At 36.5% G+C, this 14274-nt stretch overlaps 1 protein-coding gene across 7 annotated transcripts in view; it reads left to right on the top strand.

The window, feature by feature from the left end:
- The window catches only part of TBL1XR1 (TBL1X/Y related 1), a 155573-nt gene that overhangs the window by 100225 nt on the left and 41074 nt on the right, over positions 1 to 14274 (top strand). The window lies entirely within an intron of this gene.

Below are 14274 nucleotides of genomic sequence, written 5' to 3'. Positions count from 1 at the left end.
GATGGCCGTATGAAGATGGAGGCAGAGATTGGAGTTATGCTGCTATTACCCAGAGCTGGAGCAGGCAAGGAAGGATCTTCCTCTAGAGGCATTCACTGGAGAGTGCATGGCCCTGCCAACGACCTGATTGCAAACTGCTAGCCTCCACAAATAAATTTATGTTGTTTTAAGCCCGTGTTTGTGGCACTTTGTTTCGGCCGCCCTAGGAAACACAGAAAGGGCACATGGATTTTGAATACTTTGTAGGTGATCTGAAGATCTGCTTCTTCTCAGTCTTCCCCTTTTGCACAGATTATCAGAATGCCTTCAGTTGGGTAAACAAAGGCTTCCCAAACTTTGCTCTGCATTGTATTCACCTAGAAATCTTTTAAAAATGCTGCCGTCCAGCTTCCACCTCTACAGTCTAGTTTAATTAGTATGGGGTGCAACATGGACAGCAGGTTTTTTAAACATACCCCAGGTGACTTAATGTGCAGCAAGTTTTGAAGAACCACAGGCCTAAACCTTCTAGCTTAGTCAGGTACTCTCCCACCTCCCCCTACAAATACAGTTTTATGCCCATTTATTGTCCTCTAGGTAATACAGTCCCCCCCCCCCAATATTCATTTGTGCCTTGGCCTATCATTATTATTATTTTTTTAAGTGCTTTATTTTATTCTGTTCTTGCCAGCCTGGGTAGACATGTGATTATATTCATCCTAATGTATAATGAATTATTTATAAAGTTGTTCTAAGATGCCTATTTGTATTAAAATGCCATATAATATTTTAAAAATTCCTAAGCTAACTACGTGTATCTGCTTTTGAAGATTAAATTATGTTGGTGTTACACAAGTTGCAAGTAAATGAAAACCTGACCTATATCTGTGCTGAAATAGACTTGCATTTTATGTAGTGTACAAGTAGTGTAATTGTTCAGATCATTATTGACCATTTCCTGCAAGACTGTATTAGGAATGCTAAACTGAAGGATATGAAAACACCTGCCTTTTCAAATATTTGTTTGTCTTCAGGTATTCCACTTTGTATCACTTTTTTTTTCATGCGTTAGATCACAAAGTGAGTGACATAGAAAATCTCTGGGTATATTCTGGGTTAGTAATTTCGCCACAAGAAATTTTAAATTGTGAAGGTTTTTCTGTCCATGTGATAGTCTAACATTTTAGACCATCTGAGTGGCCACTCTGTAACAAAGGAAGACTGTTTCTGTTTATTTTAATCCTGTAGTTGACATTTTATATTAGGTACCTTGGTATTGATAGGGTTTTTTTGTTTGTTTTGCTTTTGTTTTTTGTTTCTCATTTTATAGCAGAAATGCTGTCAGATAAAGACTATGCCTACTTTATATGTATATATATATATATGTAACATAATACAATAAAACAGATAACTCTTGGGACCAAGATTTTTCTTATAGAAGATACTTGATATTACTCAAATTTAAGAAACAATGAGTTAAGGTAACATATTTCCTTACGCATTTGTTGTAATTTCTTTGGAAAGCAGAGCATTAAGGCGTTGTTACTCTTTAACATTTCTTTATGTCAGATTGTTAAGCTTCTCATCTGCCTGGCTCTGAGGGATGAAATGTATTTCTTGGCAATGGAGGGTGGGAAACGTAGTGTAGAAAACCTAGGGTACAAGTACTGCTTGAGGAGCGCAGCAGGCTCAGTTGGTTTTAGATTGTAGGGTGTCAGGTGAGGCTGAGAGGAGGGAGGAGAAGGTTGTCAAGGCAGAAAGCTTCATTGGTAGACTAGTGCTAAGTATTGGAGTGCTCAGTAAGGAGACTAGTCTGGGGAAAGGGATGATGGAAGAGCCTGGGGGTAGTAGCCGTGTTTACTCAGCAATTCTGCCTCGACCTAGGTTCCTCTCCCTGGCAGAAGCACGGTGATGGCTCATATACAGTTTCAGGAAGAAGGAAAGCCCAGTCATCTTGTACTTGAGTTCTTCTAATGTATCCACAGCAATGATTCATGTGGTTAGGAGGAGCAAACGAGTGTGGATTACTTGCAGTTATTAAACACAAATGATGTGTCTTTATTCTCTAGATCTCCACTCCCTAAATCTCTGTTCGTTCTTTTGTGTCCTCAGAGTGCAGCGGGTATGGAATTTGTACCAGGTATATCCTGGAAATCTCTCTATACAGAATTTCACTTCTGTTGCTCAGCTAGCTACCTCTTACTTCTCATGTAGCTAACAGATCGGGCATAAGATTGAATCAGTTCAGTAGTGCCAGGGCTCTGTGTTACTTGTTTCCATATATGTGGTGAAGAAGGCTGCCATTGCTTGCAGCCTTGAATATTTCTCTTTAGGAAATAAAGACTGCAAGACTGACAGCTTCATGGTTCAGTTGGTGGGGAAGAGATTGCAGCCCTTTCGAACCTACCACTTAACACAAGTAAGTGATGAGGCTGGGCAGACATGCAGCACAGTACGAATCCACACTGTTAGAGGAGGAAATGTGTTGTGGCGGTGCTCCTTTACCACAGCCTCCACACCCTTCTTACAGCTTTTTATGGTAGGGATTCGGTAAGAAATAGGATGTAACCCAAAATTTGGCTGTGAGGCCTGTTCCGCACAGTATCATTCTTTGTATTAATGGATTTCTATATTATTACAGCATGCAGGGCCTAGAACAGTGCCAGGCTTACATTAGCATTCACTAAGTATTTGTTGAATGAAGAACAGAGAAACTAAATTTCAGTAAATTTACTGAATCAAGTGGTGTATCTGGATGCAAGTCCATTTACAGAGGTATAGTCTCAGAAAATCAGTAATTTTTAGTCCTCCATGTTTTAGTTAGTAGATTTAGTAAGTTTTATCAAAACTAGAACTTTTACATGAAACTGTTTCTAGCTTTAAGCACCTTTTTTGTTTATTAGGTATAAGTTTACTGGATACCTAATGTGTATTCCTACATGAAGATAACAGAAATCAAACTGAAGCTATAGATCAGATGACAGTATGAACAGTATTGTGGCTTAAGAGATCTGTTTCCCTAGAGAAACTCTTGAATTTTTCCGAAAAGACTAGCACCAATACTGCCAAGAGGGAATCAGCTTGTATACTAGCAGGCCTCAAGTTTTAGTCTTAGTAACCCATTACATTCTTTATTAATGACTTGAAAAATTTTTGTTTACATGGGTTATAGCTATTGATATATGCTGCATCAGAAATTAAAACTGTAAAATTTTATAGTACTAATGCATTTTAACATAACAGTAACAAACCCATTTATAACATGTTAACACACATTATATTTTATGAAAAATACTTTTTAAGACAAAATTTTCCATGTGAAGAGTGGCATTGTTTTAAATGGTTTGAAAGGCTCTTCTAATTTCTGGCTTAATAGAAGACAGCTGGGTTCTCACATCTCCTTTCCCATTCACATGTTGAGATATGTTGTTGCATTTAAAATATATGAAAAAAAATCTGGCCTTTCAGAGATACATGGTAGTAAATTATTCAAATCAAAGTAAAAATTCATTTTTCAAATAAATCTGGGTATTCTTCTTTGATACTACACCAGATCTCAGCAAGTGGATAGTTTCTTCAGGATTAGTTGCAGTGCAAGATCTGAAATAGTATCAGTGAACCTTTTGTATTCTGTTACATTAAGATCCTTGAGTCTCTCTTGAACTTTGAATGGATTGTTTCCTCATGCATAATTTTGTACTGGTCATTGGAAAAATATTTGTTCACTGAATTGTGCAGATCTTCCATGTGTTCATTACACAATATAAAAAACCAGAATCATTTATATCTCCACTGATCTCATCACAGAATTTTAGAGTAGTACTGGGAAGCTCTTAAGCTCAGGGAGGCTGATAAATTTTCCAAATCCTAATTATCTTTTAAAAGCTTAAGCTTTATTCTTGCCAACAAATATTGTTTGTTGTTTTCTTGAAAATGACAGTTTCACTTTGTTTATTTGCAAGAAAATGTCTGCCAAATTCTCAATCTGAGAAACCATACTTTGTCAGTTGTTTGAAGTATAAACGGTGTTCTATGAAAAAAAATAGCTAGTTCAACTTAGAATTCAAACATTTGTGCAGTGCTTTTCTTTGAGACAGCCATCATTTGAGTATGCAACAAGCTTTTTTTTTTGTTACATAGGATATTGAAAGGTGTATTTTAGGGATAAGATTTTAATAAAATTAAGCATTTTTCTTGCTTCATCAGGGAACCTCTTCAAGTGAAGAAGTTTTGTGCGTTTTTGTTTTTTTTTTCCTTTTCTCCTGAGTGCATAGTAGTGGAGGATATAATGACTACTAATACAGTATACAGTATGGTGTTAGTGCCTTGGTTCAGACTAAGGTGCGAGCAGTTTTATCCACTGTTGCTTTGTAACATCAGTATAAGTATCAATTCAGTGGAAGAGGCATATAATAGTAGTAATTTATAATACTATAAAAATAATTTTGACCTTTAGGACCCCTTAAAAAGTCTTGGGGACCCCAGGAGTCTGCAGACCTCACTTTGAATTTTTCTTGCTAGTGGAAAGGGCCTAGCTTCTTGGTTTTTATTTTCATACCTTACTTTCTCCAGACTTTTCCTTCCAAGACTGGGAAAGACTAATTACTACTGTTCAATAGTTGAAAAAGACATGGTGGAACTGTGGCCTATCTTCTGTTTCCTCAGTGTTTTAATTTCTTGTCCTTCTTCATTCTCCTGTCAGTATACCTTGACTGTAATTTAATCATTTAATATATTTATTGAGTCCATCCTTGAATCATACAGTTTTATATTTAAAAGGGTTTTAGAAGACTTATCTGTGTGAACAGCCACTCTTCTGTATGTTTGGGAAGTTGAAGTCTATAGTTGGAATTTACGCACAGGCCAAAGTTTGTAAACACCTGGTATAGATCATAGTTGAAACAAATGATTAACATGGGAAGTCTCAATTTCTAATGAAAAATTGATATGGTGTAGCATTCACCTATGTCTCTATATAAATCAATGTTTATAAAGGATAGCTGGTCCAAATAAGCATCATGTGTAATAAAAGTACTTAAATATTTCTTAATGAGTCAGACTCATTTGTTTACCCTTTTCCTAATTGTTGGAGATGTTCATCTGAGATCTGACAGGATTTAAAATGTTTTAATGAATTTCGGTAAGCATAAATCACTGCGTGATCTCATTCGGTTAGCTTGCGTGATTCATGTATGATACTCTTTATACTTGTACTGACTGAAATCATTAAAGTTTAGAAGTGAAAGAGACTGTCTGCTTCACTTTCCTCATTTTGCAGATGAGGAAACAGAAGCCCAGAACTTCACATTTGTCTAAAATCGTATAGACTACCTGAAATCTTATTTCTCTGTCATGTTATCTTTAATTTACATGAGAGCTCTGGACTCCAATGGAAAAGGAAAGGAACAGAAAAGAAATTTAGAAGTTTATCCCTTCTAAGTTATACTTTAAATTCTTCAGATTCATCAACTTTGGTGACCATTAATCTGATAACAGAAGAAAGCAATAACCAAAAGAAAAAAATTCTAACAGCATGAAAATTACCTACAGCTACAAGCATACTTCAGAGATGCTGCAGGTTTGGCTCCAGACCACTACAGTAAAATAAGACCAATTTTTTTGGTTTCCCAGTGCATATAAAAGCTACATTTACACAATACTATAGTCTATTAACTGTACAATGATACATTATATCTTTTTTAAAAGGCTTAATTAAAAAATACTTTATTGCTAATAAATGCAAACTATCATCTGACAGTGCAGGGTTCACACAGACCTTCAATTTGTAAAAAATAATAATAATAATAATAAAGCCAAGTACAATAAAATGATATATACCTGTGTTAAAAAAAGAAGAAGAAATTAGCCCCTACATAAAATATACATTCTGTCAGGCACATTCTTAGGAAAATTATCTGGAAGATGCTCATGTGCCAAAATTGGAAGGTGAAAATCAGTGCCAGTGCCTGCTGATTTCCCTTCACAAACTGTCTTGTCAGCTTGTTCTCAAAATGTATTTGCTTCTCTTGGCTGGGGAATGCTGTAGACTTTTTACTCGGAGGCATTATATTCAAATTATTAAAGATACTCTTAAAAACTTATATTAAAAGTGAGATATAGAACTAATGATTTATTTTAAAAGAATATTTTCTCCTTTTTAATAGTGTGAATAAAAATTATCTCATGAGATTGGATCTTTAAAAATATAGTTTAAATTTAGCATTTATCCTAGTGTTAAGAGTGGTAGTTTTTTGCTTAAGGAAATACACTACTTTGCATAATATTACAGACACCTGTGAAAACATATCTTTAACATGTTTGGCAAATAAACCATAGTTGTAGTTCAGGGCTAGTATACAAAGAGTATATATGCTGTTGTTTGACATTAAGTGCTTTAAGAAATCAGCCAAATAATTTAGTTTTATTGTATGGGTTTTATTTTGTTTGTTAAGTTTGCTTAGTGTATTAAAGTAAGGGGAAATACATCTTTCATTTAGAGCATAGTGTTTCTTGAGATTATCTGTTTCTGAATCCTAATGTTGTGCTTTACAGTTTACAAAAGTAGTTTTTGTAAACGTGACTTCATTTAGTCTAATAAAATTTTGTGAAACCTTTTAAGATTTAGCACTGAAAATGTTGAGAATGTACTTTATGTACATTTTAAGTTTTATTACCAGAGACTTCAAAGCTGAGTCCTAAAATACACATTCCTTCCTTGTACCTTATTTTATATACACAAGTGTTACTACCTAACATTAGTAGGATTTTAATTACTATTTTTAATGAGGTGGGAAATCAGGGATAGTGCATCTTTTGTTGCTGCTCCTGAGAGTGTTGCATGGAGGTGAGGAGGAGAAGGGGACTTACGGGGAGGCAAAGGATGAAGTGTTGACGTATCCTGTTAATCTAATCATCTCTGACAGTTACAGGACAGGATAAGCTCCTAGAGATAGAGAGAGGCACATTTTCAAAAAGGCAGATCCCAGCAGTCATGAACTTAACATCCATAATTTTAGAGGTCTGCAGTGAATGATTAGTTTTTCAGAATTTGTGATGATGGGTATGTATCAGTTCAGTAGAGCTGCTGTAAAAAAGTCCTACAGACTGGGTGGCTTAAACAACAGAAACTTATTTCTCATAGTTCTGGAAGTTGGCAGTCCAAGATCAAGGTGCTGGCAGGTTTGGTTTCTCCTGAGGCCTCTTTTTGACTTGGAGATGGTTGGCTTCTTGTGTCCTCACGTGGTTGTTTGCCTCTGTGCACATGCAGTCCTGGTGTCTTTTCCTCCTCCTGAAAGGATACCAGTCAGTCACCTTCGGTTATGTATAGATTATTAAAGGTTCACCCTGATGGCCTCATTTTAACTTAGTCACCTTTTTAAAGACCCCCCCCCCCCAATAAACCCACATTCTAAGATACTGGAGGTTGGGGTTTCAACATAGAAATTGTAGAGGGATACAGTTCAGCCCATAAGATGGTAAGAATCACCATGACTTTGTTAATGCACAGATTGACTTAATTTCTCTCCTCACTCTTATTTCATTCCTCCTCCACACACTTTGTTTCGTTGTTAGTTGTTGTTGTCGTAGTTTGGCATTTTTGCAGTGTGTCTTGGTTTTAACAAGACAATTTTTGACATGTTCATATGGTCACCCAGTGGGGTAGCATGGCAGCTAATTAACCGTTACTTTACTTCAGAGGTGAATTGAGAACATAAACCCAACCAATTTTGATATGTGATTCTGGGTGTGTTTAGAATCTTTTATTTAGCAGGGTGTTACAGTGGTCTGCTTGTGACTGCAGAGGCTGGCTGACCATTCAGGACTGCCATTCACATCCTTGTTCGTGTAAGCTGTGTGATGATAGCCTGTACTGTACGTGGGTCTTGGCAACATGTGTCATGGCTTGGAATTAGCAACTTACTAGGACCTGTTAGTGCTAAGAATTTTGGTCCTTTGTAGTTACTACATTCTTTTACATTATACATTCCATACTGTTTTTTCCTGCTCCAAGAAAAATCAGTTTAGTATTTGAATAACATTTCTGAATACAGAGATCTGTATATGGAGGTGCAGTTCTCATATGGCAGTGCTCTTGCTTTAAAATGAGGAAGATAATTCTGAAGAGGAAATTACGTAATGTGTATACGGCCTAGTCCTGTATATAGCATGTCACAGTTACTCAGTAAACTCGAACAATCTTCCATTGCATTTTCCTCAACTTTCAAATTAATGAGAAGTAGTGTGTACACAGGTAGGAGCAAAGGCATATTGATACACTTCAGACATTTTAAATTAAAAGATTAATTAGTTCCTTCAACACTGTGCCTGTTACAGAAACCTGTCAGCCTACTTTTTGCATCCTTTGCCTATCTGAACCCCCACCCAGCCTCAGTGTGTATGCGCTCATAATTTTCTGTGTTTTTTCTAATCTAAGTTGAAATTAATTGTTCTCTTTATTCCCAGCAACTTGTAGAGTCACAAGATCTGGCCCTGGTCTCTGTTGTTTAGCCATGCCTCCACACCCGTGGGGCCAGGCACCTCAGATGTTTTGGGAGAAGGCAGAAATAAAGTTGGGTACTTGCTCCAAGGGAAAAAAAAGTCATAGTACCTTAACACATTGGAAGTCTTCATCCAGTTTTGACTGAGTGAATAAAAATAAATCTATCGGGAAAATAGTGCCCTAGTGTATTTTCCCCCATAGGCTTTTTTAACTGCATGACCATCATAGTGCTTGCTTTTCACTCATCACTAACCCACCTGCACAGATACATCTAATCAGCATTTGTTTGAATTGATTTATCACCCGCAAATGAAATAAGTAACTGGAAATTTGGCCTCCGTGTAAAAGGGGAGCAAAACCAGAGGAACCACTTTCCATGAGCGGCGAATTATAATATTATAACTCCCCTGAGCACTTCTGCTGGGATTCTTCTGTTTACCTCTCGTTTAACATACATAAAGTATAACCCACAGAGGGCTATGCTCTCTAGGTAGCCCATTTCTATGGCTAATTCTTTCCACTTGATAGTCTGGAAACAATTGGGGAATTTTTGGATTCCTCCCACCCCCACTTTGTTATTTTGCCAAATATAGTCTTTCACTAACTTTAGTTATTTTCTCATTTTGAAACATTTCTTGGGTCATTCCTTCTATTTGTCTACCCTCTTTTGGTTGCAACTGACAAATCTTAACTGGGTTAGAGAATAAAATTAATTTTTGACTTCTTTAACCAAACTGCAGTGATAAGTTAGCTTCAGATAGTGTTTCATCGAGTTGCTCAATAGATGTTTGATGTCATCAGGAACGCAATTTCTCCTGTCTCCCTGCCTCTGTTCTAACCTCAGTGATGCACGTTTCACCCCAAGCTTCACATAGTGTTCTTGTCTGCCCACTGCTCTCTGAAAGGAGGCGGCTGACTTTCATAGAAACCAGCTCTTGTCTTCTAGTATTTCACTTACTGGGAGTGATTGAGTTGAGGCAGATGGGGGATGGTGTGTGTATGTGGAGGAGGAATGTCAGTCGTAAATAGAAGATATGATATGCTGATTGGCCTAAGCAAGTAAGTACCTTCCTTTGCACCAGGAGGTCCGTCCCATTTAAATGACAGGGCTGAGAATGGAACCTTGGTCTTCAAATGGAAGGCAGTTGTAGTATCTTTTCGTTAGACAGTGGCAGTGGATGCTACAAGAGGCAAGACACAGTTTTCTTCCTCTTGCTTGTTAGTCATTCCATGTTCTCAGTTGCTGAATTCAGAGAAGCCTGAGTCATCTTTTCTGTTAGATGGACTCCTAACAAACATATCAATCACCTTGGGCCCCTGTGGGTCATTGATGTTTATTTGGAAAGGTAACCCAAATGTCCAAGGTTACATTGTTTGACAGTAATTTATCAATATTAAAAAAACAGTTGTTTAACATCAAAATTTGTTTAGCAGCTTTTAATATTGTTGCCTTTTTCTCAACTATTAAACAAATGGCTGTGGCTGGTATTTGTAGATACTATGTGTACAGATATGTTTTCTGTTTTTTGACAGTCTTGATAATACTGAATATTATTTCTAAGTGTTCGCTAATGATATGACCAAAATGGTTTTTTGTTGTTTATTATTAGTTAAGTTGAACATTTAAGAAATTTTTCAGCTGGAGGGATCCTAAATTGGTTTGATCTTTTGAGGGACCTAATTTGTTGACATTCTTTAAGAATCAAAATAGCTATTTATCTGTTCCCTTTGGTCCAGTAATTTACCTGTAGGGACTTCTCCTGATCTTGAGGAATATTTATAAATGCACTCCTACCAAAAAGAAATGGAAGAAAAAAATAGCTTTAAGCATAAATATCCTTTTGTCAATCTTAAAATAATGAAAATTTAGAATAATCTAAATGTTGGGCAGAACAAAAAGGAAACTAATATATCTGTAATGGGATAATATGCTGTCACTATACATTTTGGACTAAATTATTTTTGTAAGATAAAGAAATATTGATTCTGCATTTGATTTCAGATAATGCAAAGGGTTTTCAGACCTGAATAGTGTGTTGCAAGCTGGAGATTTAAGAAAATCTTTACTGTTTTGTTTTTCTTTCTATCCATAACTTTTTACTGTTTTTTCAGTCTTGTAAATTTAAAATAATGTGATTTGGAATCATAATTGGACCCTGGTTTGCTCCAGGAATGGGATTAGAAAAGAATATGATATTTCTCCTATTTGAGGCCAAAGGCAGAAATCTAGTACTAGATGGTTAGAAGAACAGACTAGGAGATGGTTAAGTACTTGGAGCAGTTATTATCCAGTGAGTTAACGCTGAAAATGCTATACAGATTCGGTTGAATGAATCATAGCTGAATTGCCTCAGCAGTCCGGTTTTTGTAGTATTTGCTAGATTATTGTCTGTACAGTCTTGAAGTAAAGTATTGCATATGCAACATTTAAAATATCAGGTGTCCTTTTAAATATAAACAGTTATTAGTTAAGACTAATTTTTGTTTTTACTTCTGGCTACTTTAGTATAGCTGTGGGTCTCAAGTAATTATCTGTAACTCATGGGAGTTATGAGTAAAAGCTTTTACGACTTTACAAGCTATTTCTGAGAGTTAGGGAAAGAAAATACAAAGATACTTAATGTTTTTTTTGAAGAACTCAGTCATTTACTATTTCAGGATGAACAAGTATGATCAGGCAAAATGTGCAAGGAAGTATCCTGTGATTTGAGGAGGTGTTAGTTTAGTTTAGAAAACTTGTTTACTTAAATAGTCCATCAGCTCTTTGAGGGCAGGACTTTACTAGTGGTAACCTCTGCCAGACCTGGCACCTGGATGGTATATGGTAAAGATTGGATGAGTGTCTCACTGCTCTTTTGTGACCTTGTTTAAAGACGTTCTGAAAAATACCACAGTCTTTCAGAGGAGGTACAGTGGTAAGGCTTTTGTGGGCCCTTTAAAAATCAGTAATATCTGAGTATCTTGTCTTCACCTGGGGCAGGCAAAGACTACTTCACATTATAGATGTATAAACAAACAAATCAAAATAGACCAGTTATACAAAGCTATAGTGAGCCCATTAATGAAGTGGTGGCATCTTCTCCAGTTTTGTTCTTCGGCACACAGGCTTTTAAGATGTTTTGAAAGTGAAAACTGAGGTTTTCAAGCACGGAATGTCTTTAACTTTTCTTTTTAGTGTTGTCTAACCGGCTGTTCTTTTAAGGTGTCCTGTTTGGTCTTAGAATTTAAATGGACCAATTCCATACCAAACCATATTCTAGAATTGTCTTTGAAAGTGGATAAACTCAGGTCTTTCTAGAGTCTGTATAGTTTTATTGCAACTCTGAATGAATGAACCTTTTAATGCACGATTGTGTTAACTTTACTTTTTTTTTTTTTTTAAGGACACATTTGTTTGTATATTTCTCTTCATTGAAAGACTGAATTCTACCAGGCTTGGGACATCTGTATTTCACATCTGTCTGTTCCCACCTCATAGCAGTGCTTTGTCCATCCTAGAGATATACTTGGTGTAAAGGGAAGCAGTAATGTTCTTTGTCTCCTGGAATGGAAGTTAGCTGAAGTAGGGCTTAGAGCTAGAATTCACTTTCAAAATTGGAAAAATTTATCCTGTTCACTTAAAAAAATTTTTGCTTGTGATTACAGAAACTAATGTGGTATTATGATCAATGTAATAAACCCATTCATAGCAATTTAAACAGGTAGAACGTCCCTGCTCTGCATATTTAAAATTTTTTTTATGACTTTAAAAAATGTACCACCAATATGTATCTATTATAGGAATTTTTATATAGAGAGTATTTTATATCATTTTGACTTGTATTTTTCTTTGCCCTGGAATATATTAGGTGATGTTGAAGCACTACTGATCACTGCTTTAAGTTGGGACATTGGTGGCCTTTGTCTATCAGAACCAGGCATTGTTGAAAATCTTTACAGCTTAGGTACTTCGGTGACATCATTATTTGAATGTTGGACTGAATGATATGTCTGAGGAAAAGAACACTTATTCTGTTTTCTTCATCAACCTATTTTACTTGGATTCTACCTAACCTATCTCGTGGGAAATCCTCTTAATCAAGTAGTGACTAATTGTTCCCCTGACAAATAGATATCCGTGATTGGTCAGATTATGATTTAATTTCTTACAAGTGTATAATGGGTGGGATTGGCTGTTTTGTTTTTTGTTTTCATTCAGACAGCAGACTTTCAAAATTAACTATTGAGTACCTACTATGAGTGCCAAGCATATACTGTGGGTCAGGATAAAATTGAGCAAGATATCCTCCAGAGATATCCTCATCTAAGGTGCCACAGTGACATCTAGACAAGATGTCCTGAGCCAGAATTGTCATAGGTGTGTTACCTTTATCATTCTGTTAAATGTGAGATATAAATATCTCACCAACCATCCAGATGTCCGAAAAGAAACTTTTGATTCTTCCTTTTCCACAACTCTGTGTCCAGTCCATCACCCTCGAGTCCACTTCCTGACTGCCTTTGGATCTCAGTATTTCTATTAAGCAGTAACGCCACAGCCCAGGTTTTAGTCTTCTCCTAGGTTCCTACAACACCCTGCTAACCTGGCTCCCTTTTCCCAGTCCAGTTTCCTTCCAGTTTGTCCTTTATATCAGAGTCAGGAGGATCTTTTTAAAACATAAATCTCATAATTCCCCTGCCCTGCTTAAAACTCTTCAGTTCATTGGTTTCCTCTAAGTGATGCTTTCAAGGTGCCTCTCAAGCCTTACTTCACATTTTATTTCTTTTTCTCACCAGCCCTTCTGCTGATTGTTACTGCTCGCTGGATTGCTTCTGTTCCTTGCCCTCCTTTCCAGATGTTCATGTCTCACACTTCTCCTGTCTATCCTTCAGTTCTCGGCACTAGTGACACTTCCTCTGAGATTCCCAGACTGCTAAATTTGGTTAGGGCTTCCTTTGTGTGTGTCCATCAGAGAATTATTACCTCCTTGTTCCTTTTCTTTTTTTCTGAAATAAGCTTCATGAGAGTTTAGTCACCAGGTTTTCCACAACTTGTGGCAGTAGCAGTTCCTGTCAGAGTCACCTGTTTAAGTGCTTATTAATTTGTGATTTTTAAATATACTCTTAACTCTGCATCATAAGAGATCCATGATGCCACAGGACAATTGGCATAAGCCCATGATTAGACACCCCTTTATACTGAATAGATGTCAGTATATCCATTTTTAAACAAGGGACCAAGAAACTATACTCTGTGGGCTAAGTCTGGCCCCACCAACCTATTTTGTAAGGACCACAAACTAAGAAAGATTTTTAAAGTTTTTAAGTGCTGAAAAAGGAATCAAAAGAAAACTATTTTTGATACAATGTCATATGAAATTCAGATTTCATTGTTCATAAATTTTTATTGGAACGTGGCCACACTCATTTGTTTGCAACATTGTTGCTACTTCTGCACGACAGTTGCAGAGTTGAGTGGTTGTAACAGTGACTGTGTGGCTGGTGGAGCCTGAGGTGTGTGCTGCTGTGCTCTGTACGGGAGGAGCTTGCCGACCTTTTCTTTAAACCCTTTTGTGATGTGAGAACAGATAGGTGTAATTAGGGCATATTTAAGTTGTATCTGTTTCCTTTTTTCCCTCCTTTTGAGAATATCATTTGAATTTTCAGAAACTTATTCTAATCTCTCTGCCTTATACATACCTAGAGCTTTTTCAAACTTAAACGTTACAGATTAGATGTTGAGAAAATAGAGGCTTCGAATCCTACCAAATTATGTAGACAAAATCAGCATCGATGGCTTGTCCTCCATCCAGTGG

This window comes from Camelus dromedarius, chromosome 2, assembly GCF_036321535.1.
Source record: "Camelus dromedarius isolate mCamDro1 chromosome 2, mCamDro1.pat, whole genome shotgun sequence".
NCBI classification, from domain to species: Eukaryota; Metazoa; Chordata; class Mammalia; order Artiodactyla; family Camelidae; genus Camelus; species Camelus dromedarius.
The sequence above is the reverse complement of the archived record's forward strand: the minus strand, read 5'-3'. Positions and strand labels throughout refer to the sequence as shown.